Genomic DNA, 16,437 nt, shown 5'->3' with positions numbered 1-16,437 from the left:
TCCTGTTCATCTTGTCTATCTGTTGTTGTGTGATGAAAGAAAAAAGCAAGGGTGAGCAACAAGCCCACCGAAATAATATATATAATAATTAACAATATATGAGCATTCTCATAGTACTCATGAAAGTCTTGGTCAAGAAGAAATGAACCAAGTTTAATATCTTAACGCGACCAAGTCGCAAAATATTCAGTATATATGTATATATACTTTTCAAAATCTTGGAAGTCCTCTTCCATGCATAATATACACAGAGTTCCAGTTTATAACTGTATAAAAATATCGTTGCAAGGTGATCTCATATATCTAACCTTGTCTCAACATTTTCCTGAAAATCTTTGACATGCATAAGATAATCATTTACTAGATATAAGTTTAAAAGATGAAGTTAAAAGATACTCCAATATACTTATATCTTTTCCGAATACTACTTGAACTACCACCGTTCAAGTTATAATTAGTTTCAAAAGTTCATCACATAGATGAGACTACAAGACAAGATTTGAATAGATTCAATCTTTATAATATCATTCAAAAGAAATGAAGTTATGAGATACTTCATTAAGTCATGATATATATATCCATATATATCTCTCATACATTTCCTGAAAACCTCTGTCATGTAAAGTATGAACAGAGTTGCAATATCCAATGAAATTGGAAAGAAAAGAATTTTGGCATAAACCCGATATCTTGCTGATCAGGCAAAGATACCAATAAGTAACCTTTTCTACTGTGGATGGATGAATTCCTCGCCGGTGATCACCCTGGCCGCATTAGGACCTCGCGCTAGACCGTTTCCCGGCCACTCACGCATGGATGGACTGTCATCCAGCCTCTTACACTTTCATAGACCGTACCCCGGCCTGTCGCTTATGCCGACTCAATTAGATGGACTTACTTCCCGAACATTGGGCAAGTAATCAAATTGTTTTCTCAAAACAGCAACCACGTTGCGAATATAAAATACACCACAGAGCCGGATCCCTAAGATTTTGGAGCGAATATTCAAGTCTCCTTCGAAAGGAAGGTCTTAAATCCGGAAACGAGTTTTTGGGATCCGCTCTAACTTTTAAAATCATTTTGAAGACTCGAAAACATTTTTAAGAATGTTTGGAGTAATGTTGATTTAATGAAATAAATCAGTCCCGATATATTAGAAAATATCTGAATATTATTATTTAAATAATATTCCCATAAGGATAATCCTTATAAAAATAATTGAAGTAAAAGTTTTAAAACTCATACTTGAAATGAATAATAAATAATCAAAGATATACTTATACGAAAGTACGATCTTTATTTGAATAATCGAAAATGAGTTTGATTATCGAAACATTATTCTTTAATAAAATAAAGAATATTATTTAATAAATAAGCGAAGTCATAAGTCCTCGAATGAATATTCAAAATAATATTTATTAAATAAAATAAACAGAGTCATTCGAGACCATAACGTTCGCTTATGATCACTTCTACGCTTAACGAATCACATAAGTTGTTCGAGTACCCTTGGCTCCACCATTTTAATTAAATTAACCATTAAGAATTTTAAGGCGATTCTTTCGCAAGTACCCTACCAACTGGCTAATCCACTTTACATAATTGTTTCATACTCCAATTAGTCATTTAAGGACCTTAACCAAGGTTTCAAAGTAAGGCGAGGGGTAATGGTTCGGTCGTGAAACGCCGTTACTTAAAACGATCGTTTCTCCTAAACTGTACATCGGATTCAAGCGAACCACATATAAAAACGAAGCTCGTAACATGAAATATCTAATCATGGCAATGGTCAAAACCTAACAGTGATTTAACGGGTCCTGATGTTAAGAACAAAAGCAGTCTATAGTAAATCGGGCATTACGACGGCTATGTTTACGCGATTTCCAAATTTAAACCATTCCAATCAATTCACAATTAAACCCACAATCACCACTACAACCAAACTTCATCCATTCTTTACTACAACAGCCCCAACAACTCAAGATTTCCAATTTATACTACTTCTCAATCATGAACAAAGAGCTTACTTAAGTTCATTAACTAATAACCAAGATTTACCATTCCAAAAACATTACAAAACCAACCAATCTCTAAATTTTCAATAACCATGCTTCTCATGAACTATACTACTCATAACAAGCTCTAAACATGAGTACACACCCATTACACTAACCCATCATCTAAACATTATGGAATCCAAACCAACAAAACTTAAGATTAAGGGTTTGAGAAGTTATACCTTCCTTGGAGAGTGGAGAATCACTTAGGAAGCCTTAAGTAACCCCTAACTATCTCTACTAAGCTTGGATCTTGAAGAAAACATAAGAAAATACAAAGTTAGTTTCTTGAAAACACTATTCACCAAGAACTTTGATGAATTGATTAGCTTAGTAAACCTTGGAATCTTGACTTCAAACTCATAACATAACTAAGTCATGAATTATGGAAGCTAAGGAAACAAACCTCTTAATTTTTGAAGGTGTGTAGCTTGAATTTTGAAAATTTCTCCTTTTCTTTTCATGGAAAAGCCGAGAGCAAAGAAAGAGGGGGGAGAAGATGATGTTTGCTTGGTTGCTTTCCCTTTTTGTTTTGATTAATTAACCTTTTAACCATGGTAAATTTTGTGTGGTTTATAATCAACCAACACTTCCTTCCCTTTTTGGTCATGCTTATGTCATCTGCTTATGTCATCTTGTTACTTGTCTTCCTCTTGTTGGTGTGATGACATCATCGTCCATTAACCTCTTTGATTAACCCCTAATTACTTGGCTAAGGACCGCTGATCTGTTATACGGTTCGCTTAACTTTCGTTCTCGTTTATTGTTTGAGGGATCATACCCGGGATCTTATTACTTGGGTTCCCCTAAACCTTTCTCAATATTTTATATTCCTTTTATGATCCTCTCTTATAATCCTTGAATTAAATCCTTTTAATCATGTTACCTTATACTCAATTCTTTCAGTATCTGGTGGATTTTCGGGAAAAATCAAAGTGTTCGAATTTGGATTCTGACGATCTTTACATACACTTATTTACTTTATGGAATACTAATACGATCTTAGAATTTCCATAACAGTACTCCTATATAGCGTGGTCTGATAATTTTCCTTAATCAGCATCATCAGTAAAAGTTACTATTCATCCGTGTTTCAAAAATTCCAAAAATTGGGGTTATTACAGTCTCCCCTCCTTAAAAGGATTCCGTCCCGGAATCAGATAAAAATGAATAGGGATACTTTCTTAGCATTGCACTTTCTAACTCTCAAGTCAATTTTCCCACATTGTGGTTCTACCATCAAACTCTGACTAGTTTAATAACCCTTCTCCTAAGCACTTGTTCCTTTTCAATCTATAACCTTTCCCGGTTGCTCCATATAGGTTACATTTAGTTGCATGCCTATGCGCTTATATGTTAACTTCCCAATATGTCCAAGGGTCCAACAATTCGTGGGCCTAGCTTTCCTTTCTTTCCGGACCACATCCCTCCTTTCCAAGGGAATACCTATAACAGCACTAGGTCCCCTACTTCCTACTCTTTTTCATTTTGTGTCAAATCAATATACTTCTTATGTCCATCTTGAGCTATTACCAGCCGTCCTCTGATTAGATCTATTATATCATTGGTCCCTTGGACTACTGCGGGTCCGAGCATCTTGCGCTCTACAACTTCATCCTAACATAAGGGAGATCGACATTGTCTTCCCTCAAGGATCTCATAAGGCGATATCTCAATACTGATATATGATCTATTATCGTAAGGAAACTCAATCCGTGTTAAGTGATCGTTCCAATTTCTCTCAAGTCTATTGCACAGACTCTCATCATAGCTTCTAGCATTATAGCTTTTGCTTCTCAATACCCATTCTTTTCCAGTTCGTAGTCATTACTATCTTCCGTACATAATACTATACTGGTTACACTTTTGCTCGTTAGCATTCTATAACCTTTTAATAATTGTGTCAACCTTAGTATCACGAACGCGTTAGATTCGGAATACCACCGCACTGATACTACTCCTTCCTAGCTGCTTCTATCTTTGAAAGCTTGATCCATCGTATAGAAGTAAAAGAATTTATTGAGAGATCACTATGATCATGAACACTTGTTATATCACATAGTTAGTACAGAAGGTGGCCAGCCTTTAGTACTTGACAAGCAATTAAACAACATGTGGTATCCTACTAGGCTTCTATCACATAGATAGATAGTCATTCGGCAATACCTCCCCTTCTGGAAGGATTGTTCTTCTCAGCTTACATGAAATGAAAAGGAGAGAAAAGAACGAATTGAAGAGAATTGTATATATATATAAAAAATATACTGCCACAAAATATCTGGCTTGGAATCTACCTCTGAACTATAGAGGTTTATCATAGGAGAATCAAAACATATATGTATATAAATCAACATCAAGTATAATAACATCGCATTTCACATGAATAATTTTTTTTTTTTTGCTATTCTGTCCATCATTCTATGGACCCATGCTCTTGCTCGAGCTTATAAACAATCACCTTTGAAACTCCCTCGACATCGAAATCGAATCTGGGATTTCATTCTAGACATCATCATTATTAGAATTCTATGCTTGCACCGCAACCTTCCTCGTATAGTAATACTACTCTCTATTGATAAGAAAGAATAAGTATTCAATAGGTAGATAATCGACTTAATTAGCCTAACAATGATAACTTATACACCACCACAACTCGATTAGTGGTACTTAATCTCAACATTCATTACCATACAACTCTCGCGGTTGTAATCAGCACATTATTCAAAGAATCATTGATGCATTACTATAGTCCACCACGGACCTACGGTAGTCATTCGTTTTCCTTGGAATCTTAATAGCTAACCATATGGAGTCCATACCTCTCGTATCGAATTCTTCTAAGGAGTTAACATAATCACCATTCATAATTCATGAAGAACACTCCAGCTCCTGACGTACTTTCATGACATGAAGCAGATAAAATTGCAGAAGAGTTTCAATCAAAGCAATGATAGCAGGTTAGTACAACCATATGTCTTTATTGGGAGACATGCATCTCAAAGGTTCATTTAGTCATTTCGTAACATGGTCCTGGCTTATCTCAAGATAGTACCTTCAAAGATAGATAGCCCGCTTACCGCGATTACACGAATTAAACCTTTACCAAACTACTATTACGGTTGGGTATTGCAATCTCAAACAGCTTTTCGGTACCGGCTCCGGTTACCTTCACTTCTATTTCCATTTTCTCAAAATCTCTTATCAACTCTCCCAAAGACATTTTCATCTTGAGTCTCTCTTTTATACTAAGGGCATTAGCCACCATTTTGGCTTTCCCTGGATGATAAAGAATCTCATAATCGTAATCCTTGATTAGCTCTAACCACCTCTTTTGGCGCATGTTGAGCTCTTTCTGCGTGAAAATGCACTAGAGCACTTATGGCTTGTGTAAATCTCGCACTTCTCTCCATACAAGTAGTGCCTCCAATTTTAGGGTAAAACTATTGCCACGAGCCCAAGCTCATAGGTGGGGATATCGAATTTTATATTCCCTTAATTGTCTTGACGCGTACGCGATTACCTTGTGTTGTATAAGATGCACCCGAATTCCTTATGCGAAGCATCACTACAAATAACAAAATCTCCTTTTCCATCCAGCAACGCCAACATAGGGGTCGTCACCAACCTTTGCTTCAGTTCTTAAAAGCTTTTCTCGCATTTCTCTATCCATTCAAACTTCTCAGTCTTACGAGTAAGCCGTGTTAAAGGGGCTACTATCTTTACAAACTTGAACGAACCTCCGGTAGTGACCGACCAATCCTACCTCTGGTAGTTTCCCTAACCATGGTTATCAATTCCTCGGTGGTTCTTTATTCATTCTTGTCAGGATCCTCCACAGGATCCTCCTCAGCAACAATCTCTTCTAGGACAACATCCTCAACCGCTACATCCTCAATATGAACATCATCCGGTCCCTCATTAGGACGCTCTATCGGATCCACAATCTGATCTCCAATAACTAATATAACATCATCGCGTTGTTGGTCCTCAACCTCAAGGTTCGGAGTCCCGCTACCATATACGATAACGAGAGACACTTCTATCACGATATTTATAAGGGTTCCCAAAAGGGTTTTAACTGTCAGTACTATGTTAGGTAGTCCGACTATGAGCTTGGCAAGAGTTCTTATTATCTTAGTGAACTTATTATTTTAACGTCATATCATCTCTGAGGTTTATAACGCTTAGCTCTGATACCATTTTTTAACACCCCCAAATCCAGGGTCGGGGATCCGGATTGTCACGAGTTCCATTTCCCTTAATAATACTTAATCTTAATAATCAACCAACTACTGCGTACTGTGACCCCACAATATACACACACACACCACAAGTTATACTCTCAAAGATGAATACCAAAAATAACACAAGTCATTTTATTCCACAATTATGAACCGGTTCACCTTAAAAAGGGTTTCTGAATAATTTACATATGCAACGGCATCAACGCCTACAGGAAACTGCGGAACATTTCCTATGCGCTCGCGAATTGGGAGCTTGATCCTATTCATCTTGTCTATCTGTTATTGTGTGATGAAAGAAGAAAACAAGGGTGAGCAACAAGCCCACCGAAATAATATGTATAATAATTTACAATATATGAGCATTCTCATAGTACTCATGAAAGTCTTGGTCAAGAAGAAATGAACCAAGTTTAATATCTTAACGCGACCAAGTCGCAAAATATTCAGTATATATGTATATATACTTTTCAAAATCTTGGAAGTCCTCTTCCATGCATAATATACACAGAGTTCCAGTTTATAACTGTATAAAAATATCGTTGCAAGGTGATCTCATATATCTAACCTTGTCTCAACGTTTTTCTGAAAATCTTTGACATGCATAAGATAATCATTTACTGGATATAAGTTTAAAAGATGAAGTTAAAAGATACTCCAATATACTTATATCTTTTCCGAATACTACTTGAACTACCACCGTTCAAGTTATAATTAGTTTCAAAAGTTCATCACATAGATGAGACTACAAGACAAGATTTGAATAGATTCAATCTTTATAATATCATTCAAAAGAAATGAAGTTATGAGATACTTCATTAAGTCATGATATATATATCCTTATATAACTCTCATACATTTCCTGAAAACCTCTGTCATGTAAAGTATGAACAGAGTTGCAATATCCAATGAATTTGGAAAGAAAAGAATTTTGGCATAAACCCGATATCTTGCTGATCAGGCAAAAATACAATTAAGTAACCTTTTCTACTGTAGATGGATAAATTCCTCGCCGGTCATCACCCTGGCCGCATTAGGACCTCGCGCTAGACCGTTACCCGGCCACTCACGCATGGATGGACTGTCATCCAACCTCTTACACTTTCAAAGACCGTACCCCGGCCTGTCGCTTATGCCGACTCAATTAGATGGACTTACTTCCCGAACATTGGGCAAGTAATCAAATTGTTTTCTCAAAACAGCAACCACGTTGCGAATATAAAATACACAACAGAGCCGGATCCCTAAGATTTTTGAGCGAATATTCAACTCTCCTTCGAAAGGAAGATCTTAAATCCGAAAACGAGTTTTTGGGATCCGCTCTAACTCTTAAAATCATTTTGAAGACTCGAAAACATTTTTAAGAATGTTTGGAGTAATGCTGATTTAATGAAATAAATCAGTCCCGATATATTAGAAAATATCTGAATATTATTATTTAAATAATATTCCCATAAGGATAATCCTTATAAAAATAATTGAAGTAAAAGTTTTAAAACTCATACTTGAAATGAATAATAAATAATCAAAGATATACTTATACGAAAGTACGATCTTTATTTGAATAATCGAAAATGAGTTTGATTATCGAAACATTATTATTTAATAAAATAAAGAATATTATTTAATAAAAAAGCGGAGTCATAAGTCCTCGAATGAATATTCAAAATAATATTTATTAAATAAAATAAACGGAGTCATAAGTCCTCGAATGAATATTCAAACTATATATAGATATAGTTTTCAAAACTATTAATCGAATAAGGTTTATTCGATAACTTTATTTTAATTAATGAATATTAGTTTGAATATTCATTCGAGGACTTATGAATATATATATACATATATATATATTATACTCGGGAACATCGACTCCCGATTTAGCAATATGTTCACCTTTGGGTCCCCTATACTAAGGGTATACGCAACTACTGCTTATCTCTAGCATAGGTATTATGCAACTTATAAGCATTGAATCAACAATTAGATATCAAGATTACGAAACAAGCATGCATATAAATATCATATCACATGCTCCAATATATCGCAAGATTTGCTAATAACAATCATGCACTTATCACAAGATAATGCATATACATATATTTACATCACAACAACAGTATAACAGGTAGAAAACTTGCCTGAGTGTTCCCGGATAAACTTAAGCTTAGAGTGGGTCGATAACCTATGAACAACAACATAAGTCGGAATTAAACCCCGGTCTCTTAAGAAACTAGACTTTAACCAATTGAACCATAACGTTCGCTTATGGTCACTTCTACGCTTAACGAATTACATAAGTCGTTCGAGTACCCTTGGCTCCACCATTTTAATTAAATTAACCATTAAGAATTTTAAGGCGATTCTTTCGCGAGTACCCTACCAACTGGCTAATCCACTTTACATAATTGTTTCATACTCCAATTAGTCATTTAAGGACCTTAACCAAGGTTTCAAAGTAAGGCGAGGGGTAATGGTTCGGTCGCGAAATGCCGTTACTTAAAATGATCGTTTCTCCTAAACCGTACATCGGATTCAAGCGAACCACATATCAAAATGAAGCTCGTAACATGAAATATCTAATCATGGCAATGGTCAAAACCTAACAGTGAGTTCACGGTCCTGATGTTAAGAACAAAAGCAGTCTATAGTAAATTGGGCATTACGACGGCTATGTTTACGCGATTTCCAAATTTAAACCATTCCAATCAATTCACAATTCAACCCACAATCACCACTACAACCAAACTTCATCCATTCTTTGCTACAACAGCCCCAACAACTCAAGATTTCCAATTTATACTACTTCTCAATCATGAACAAAGAGCTTACTTAAGTTCATTAACTAATAACCAAGATTTACCATTCCAAAAACATTACAAAACCAACCAATCTCTAAATTTTCAATAACCATGCTTCTCATGAACTATACTACTCATAACAAGCACTAAACATGAGTACACACCCATTACACTAACCCATCATCTAAACATTATGGAATCCAAACCAACAAAACTTAAGATTAAGGGTTTGAGAAGTTATACCTTCCTTGGAGAGTGGAGAATCACTTAGGAAGCCTTAAGTAACCCCTAAATATCTCTACTAAGCTTGGATCTTGAAGAAAACATAAGAAAACACAAAGTTAGTTTCTTGAAAACACTATTCACCTAGAACTTTGATGAATTGATTAGCTTAGTAAACCTTGGAATCTTGACTTCAAACTCATAACATAACTAAGTCATGAATTATGGAAGCTAAGGAAACAAACCTCTTAATTTTTGAAGGTGTGTAGCTTGAATTTTGAAAATTTCTCCTTTTCTTTTCATGGAAAAGCTGAGAGCAAAGAATGAGGGGGGGGGGGAGATGATGTTTGCTTGGTTGCTTTCCCTTTTTGTTTTGATTAATTAACCTTTTAACCATGGTAAATTTTGTGTGGTTTATAATCAACCAACACTTCCTTCCCTTTTTGGTCATGCTTATGTCATCTGCTTATGTCATCTTGTTACACTTGTCTTCCTCTTGTTGGTGTGATGACATCATCGTCCATTAACCTCTTTGATTAACCCCTAATTACTTGGTTAATGACCGCTGATCTGTTATACGGTTCGCTTAACTTTCATTCTCGTTTATTGTTTGAGGGATCATACCCGGGATCTTATTACTTGGGTTCCCCTAAACCTTTCTCAATATTTTATATTTCTTTTATGATCCTCTTTTATAATCCTTGAATTAAATCCTTTTAATCATGTTACCTTATACTCAATTCTTTCAGTATCTGGTGGATTTTTGGGAAAAATCAAAGTGTTCGAATTTGGATTCTTACGATCTTTACACACACTTATTTACTTTATGGAATACTAATACGATCTTAGAATTTCCATAACAGTACTCCTATATAGTGTGATCTGATAATTTTCCTTAATCAGCATCATCAACAAAAGTTACTATTCATCCGTGTTTCAAAAATTCCAAAAATTGGGGTTATTACAGTCTTGAATTGAATTGTGGGTCTCGATCAGATACAATAAACACAGGGATTCCGTGACGAAATACTATTTCCTTCAAATACATGTGAACCAACTTATCCAGTGAAAATCTTTCATTGATAGGCAAGAAATGCGCTGACTTGGTTAGTCTGTCCACTATAACCCAAATAGAATCGTGGTTCTCTTTCGTCCTTGGTAAGCCAACTATAAAATCCATAGCAATATGCTCCCACTTCCATTCTGGAATCTCTAATGGCTGTAATAATCCGCTTGGTGTGTGGTGCTCTGTCTTAACTCTTTGACACGTGTAACATTTGCTAACCGATTCCGCGATTTCTCATTTCATGTCTGACCACCAATAATTATCTTTTAAGTCTCTGTACATCTTGGTACTTCCCGGATGGATGGAATACTTTGAGGTGTGAGCTTCTTGTAGAATTTCATTCTTCAATTCTGTCACTGGTGGAATCCAAATTCTGGAAGAAAATCTGAGAATACCTTGATCCTCTTTTTGAGTGCATAATTCTTCTCCAACCAAACGATTGATATCTTGATCCATTATTTCCTTTTGGCATCTTCTTATCTTTTCTAAAAATTCTGGCTCAAAAGTCATACTATACATCTTTGCTTCATCAAGCTTACTAAATCTGACTTCCAATTCCAATCTCTGAAATTCCTTGTATAACTCTTCCGGTATTGTCAATACGTTCAGTCTTTACTTTCTGCTTAACGCATCTGCCACCACATTTGCTTTTCCCGGATGATAGTTAATCGTGCAATCATAGTCTTTGATTAACTCCAACCATCTCCTCTGTCTCATGTTAAGCTCTTTTTGCGTGAATATATACTTCAAACTTTTTTGATCCGTATAGATCCCGCATTTTTCTCCATATAGGTAGTGTCTCTAAATCTTCAAGGTAAGTACTATCGCTGCTAGTTCCAAGTCATGAGTAGGATACTTCTGCTCATGAGGTTTCAGTTGTCTAGACGCATATGCAATGACTTTATCCTGTTGCATCAAAACACAACCTAGTCCCTTATGAGAAGCATCACTATAGATTCCAAAATTCCCTTGATCATATGGAAGTGATAAAACAGGTGCCGTGATTAACCTCTTCTTAAATTGTTGAAAACTTTCCTCGCACTTCTCATTCCATATAAACTTCTCATTTTTCCTGGTAAGCTTTGTCAAAGGTGTCGCAATCTTCGAGAAATCTTGAACAAATTATCGATAATATCCTGCTAATCCCAAGAAACTTCTCACTTATATTGGTGTTTTTGGCCTTTCACAATTCATAATAGCTTCAATCTTCACTGGGTCTACTTTGATTCATTCATGACTTACTACGTTTCCTAAGAATTGAACTTCTTGTAACCAAAATTCACACTTTGAAAACTTGGCATATAATTTCTCTTTTCTCAAAATTTCTAAAGCTGTGTTTATATGATCCACATGATTTTCCGTTGATTTTGAGTAGATCAAAATATCATCGATAAACACAATTACAAACTTGTCCAAAATTTCCTTGAAAATTTTGTTCATCAAGTCCATAAATGCTGCTAGGGCATTGGTTAATTCAAAAGACATCACTAAAAATTCATAATGACCATACCTTGTTCTGAAAGCTGTCTTTGGTATATCTTCAGGCTTGATCTTCAATTGGTGATATCCGGATCTCAAATCAATCTTAGAAAAGTACTTGGCTCCTTTCAGCTAATCAAACAAATCATTGATTCGAGGTAATGGATACCTGTTCTTGATCGTAAGCTTATTGAGTTCTCGATAGTCAATGCATAACCTCATGCTTCCATCTTTCTTCTTAACAAATAGTACCGGTGCACCCCATGGGGATACACTGGGTTGAATCACTCCTTTCTCTAACAATTCCTGTAATTGTTTTGCCAGTTCTTTCATTTCAACTGGCGTCATTCCATATGGGGCCTTAGATACTGGTTCTGTTCCAGGTGCTAAGTCCATTGCAAACTCAATTTCTCTATCTAGAGGAAGTCCAGGTAATTCATCGGGAAACACGTCTGGAAATTTATTTACCACATGAATGTCTTCCAGTTTTGCCGGCTCCCGACTTTTATCTATCAGATACGCAATAAAGTGCTCCCATCCTTGTTGCAATAACTTCTTGGCTTGAATTATCATCAAGAACTTCTTTGTTTGCTTCTAGCCTTTAAATGTCACCACTTTCTCATCTAGCATTTTTCAGGATTACCTTCTTGTTACGACAGTCTATTTGAGCATCACGCTTAGATAGCCAGTCCATTCCTAAAATAACGTCAAACTCTCCTAACTTAAATGGTATCAAGTCAGCAGCAAAATTATTTCCAGAAATCTCAATCTCACAGCTCTTACACACTTGACTAACCGATACACGTTCCTGATTTGCTAATTCTACCGTCATAATTTCACTTAGCAATTCAATTGGACAATTCAACTTATCAACAAAATCTTGAGAAATAAATGATCGAGTTGCTCCCGAATCTACTAGCACTTTAGCACATAAAGAATTCACAGTAAGCGTACTTGCCACAACATCAGTATCCATGATAGCATCCTTTACAGACATGTCATAAACCCTAGCTCTGGGAGGTTCATTCAATGTTGGAGGGGCTCCCATGATTCGTAGTGTATTATTTACTGGAACTGGTGCTTTGCAATCCCTTGCTATGTGCCCTGGCTTTCCGCACTTGAAAAAGGTATACCCAATTGCTGGAACTTTGCCTGCCAAATTCCTCGTAGGCTGATCCTTGTTGACTGGCTCTCTGGCTGGCTGATTACGAAACTCCCTTAAATAGTGCCTCCTCTAGTTGCATTTATAGCAGACCACATTCAACTTGTTGCAAACTCCACCATGCTTCTTCCCGCAGACTTGGAAATCTGGTATAGTTGGCCTCTGCTGGGTTGGCTGATTCCCAGTGGCTGGACGGTTACCTTGGCCTTCGTTTCCTATATTCAGCCTGTTGAAATTCCTTTCGGGCTGGAACTTTCCTTTCTTCTGATTCAAATTTGGAAAATTACCTGCTTGTGACTGTCCTTCTCTTCCCTCAAACTTCCTTTTCTTACTTTCCTTCTCCTTTTAAGACATTTCACTTTCTGTCTCCGCAATCATGGCTTTCTGCACAACTCCCGCATACGTGTCCAATTCAAATATAGCCACCTTCCTTCGGATCCATGGCTTGAGTCCCTGCTGAAACCTCTTAGACTTCTTCCTATCAGTGTCCACATAGGATGGCACAAACCTAGAAAACTCCTCAAACTTACTTTCATAATCCGCCACTGATATATATTCCCATGCTTTAACTCCAGAATTTTCAATTCCATTTGGTCCTGAACAAACTGATGGAAATACTTCTCGAAAGACAACTCCTTGAATCTTTCCTAGGTAACATCATTTGTACCTTCCAACACTTTAACAGTTTCCCACCAGTTGGTGGCTTCATTCTTCAGATACTCAGTCTTCTGTTTCTCTCTCACCTTGACTACGGCAAATGCCTTTTCAATCTCTTTCAACCAGACCCTTGCCTCAATCGGATCTATAGAACCTTTAAACTCTGGTGGATTCACCGCCTGAAAGGTCTTAAAGGTTACCTGAGGATTAGTCTGCCTCTGTTGTTGCTGAGTCCGGTGGACTGTTTGTTGAGCTAAGATCTGAAGAATCTGGGCTACAGTTGGGTCTATGGGACCTGGATTTGTATTCTGGTTATTGTTGTCTTGGGTATTGTTGTTGTTGTTGTTGCTGGTTTCTTCATTTTGGTTGGTAGAACGGGTATTTCTTCTAGGGGCATTTTCTATAAAGAATCAAATAATTTATTTATCCTTTAAAACAAATCCTTTTTATGAAAAGGTTTTTATAAAACATAATTATCTCTGTTTGAAAACATTTTCAATCGTTGAACTAAGTAAATTGCATGCTTCTCTACAGAATGTAAACAATTAAGGAAAAAAGGGTACATATTATCATAAAAGTTTTATAACTGGTGCATTAAGATAAAACATGTATGGTAAAGTAAAGAACAATGCTGGAAAAAGGAAAGGTACTGATATATATCAAAGTTTGGTAGTACAAGCGTGAAACGTTTTATTAAAAGCAAAGGTACAACAGGCTTATCCATTATTCAATAAGTCTAGTTTATTTATATACCAACCAAAAGTCTGATAGCACACATTACACACTATTATACATATATAGGTTGTCACATAAGCTTCGTCGTTTATATTCAAGGAGACTCTGGTCCACCAAGCCTCTCCAAATCCTCCAATACCTCTCTGGCCCACCCCATAAGAGCATCTGGGGCTGCATACTTTGAAGTAGCTCCATGAAGTCTTGCCTTAAGTACTCTCTGGGTCACCTGAATCTCATTCTGAAGTTCCTTCACATTTCTATCCACATCTATGGTCCTGATAATGTGTTGTAGTTCCCGGATCTGTGCCAACAGGGCTTCTTGCTCCAAAAGAAGAGCCTCATACTTATAGTATGGAACAGGGTGTGGAGTAAACTGAAAAGATGCACCCGGAACCGAATGTCCAGTAGAATCTGAATCAGCAGGTGGGGTGTTACCCAGTAAAGATACAATTGTTTAAGGGGGGTTGGATACAATTGTATAAATGTTTCGAACAAGTAATAAAATATAATAGCTATTTATATATCTGATAAAAACTGTTACAAAATCCTCTCAAGAAATACTGATGTTCTTGAGAGCTGTTAGGTCGAATGATCCTCGAGTGTTGTACAGTAAGTGATGACCTAAAATGTGTTTATATACTACACAGCTACAACAGATTAATCTAAGATATGCATTATCAAAAACTAACTGAAACTGATACATATCTTAAATGAAACAGATAAAGTCCTATCTCTCAGAAGTAACAGATATCTTCTCCATATTATAAGGAACAGAACAAATCCTCTAATGCTGACTGTCTTCAAATACTGATGTCATACAAATCCTGATAACATACCAAATCTTGATGGTACATTAGATCCTGATGACATCTGAATAGCCAGATCCTGAGCTTCTTCTTGATCATTGAGAATCCAATATATAATAATCTCCCCCAATTTATGCTTAATGCAATGAAGCATAAATTCCATTCTCAATGATGCCAAAACCAATCTACAAAATGTACAAGGAGTAAAGCTTACTTCAGTATCTTCAGATAACTGATAGTTATTCCAAGAAAGTTCTTTAATCTTTCTTCCTCCTTACCTCGTAGGACTTTAACAAGCTTTTTCTTCAACTCTCTCTTCTCTTCAGTGTCTTCTCCAAGCTGATAGATAGCTGATCTTAACTTAGAAATTGAACTTTTGCTTATCTCAAGATCACCAATTAACATGAAGCTTAAACTGACGTCTTCATGATCAGGACTGAAGGATAACTGAAGACTGTTGAGAAAAACTTGTAGCACTGCAACTCCCTTTTTCATCTGTATTTCTTGACCTGTATAAGTTCTGTACTTAGGAACATAATCACCATTGTATTTATCATCCTTTGTCATGACTCTTCTTCTGATCATTTCAAGTATCATAGAAGACCAGTTTCTGGTGACTTTGTTCTCAACTCTAAGAAGATAGTGAATGTATTTCAATTCTGTCACAGTCTTCATTAAGAGTTGCTGCAATATAAAGCTTTTTACTTTACCATCTCTGAAAAAGTACATAATCTCTTCTTTGACATCATTATCATTTATCTTTCTATGAACAATCTTCACAGCTTCAACTTTCTCAAGATGTGAAGGAGAAATTCTTTCATCAAGATTTTCTGTCAGAGTATATGTATCAAGCAGATCAGATTCCAAGATATCCATGATGGAATGACCAATGCCTCATCTGGTTCAAGATTTGATAAGTTTTAGTTTTTCATTGTATACCACCCAAGAAGGCTTCTTGATGGACTTATCAACACCTTCCTATTCTGAGATAGAATCTTTTAACCCAGCTGACACAAATTTAACATGCTTGAACCCTTTAGAATAATTGAATACATGGATGTCTTTCAATCTTCTATTCTTCTTGCCGAGAGGAACATAGCTTGAAGAAAAATCAACAGTCTTCCCTTATGCTTTATGCCATGGCTCCCTCTTTGATTTTAAAACTCTCTGTAAATGTTCTTTGCATGCTTGATCAGCTTCCCTTCTATTAA

This window comes from Apium graveolens, chromosome 5 (assembly GCF_009905375.1).
Source record: "Apium graveolens cultivar Ventura chromosome 5, ASM990537v1, whole genome shotgun sequence".
Lineage (NCBI taxonomy): Eukaryota > Viridiplantae > Streptophyta > Magnoliopsida > Apiales > Apiaceae > Apium > Apium graveolens.
The sequence above is the reverse complement of the archived record's forward strand: the minus strand, read 5'-3'. Positions refer to the sequence as shown.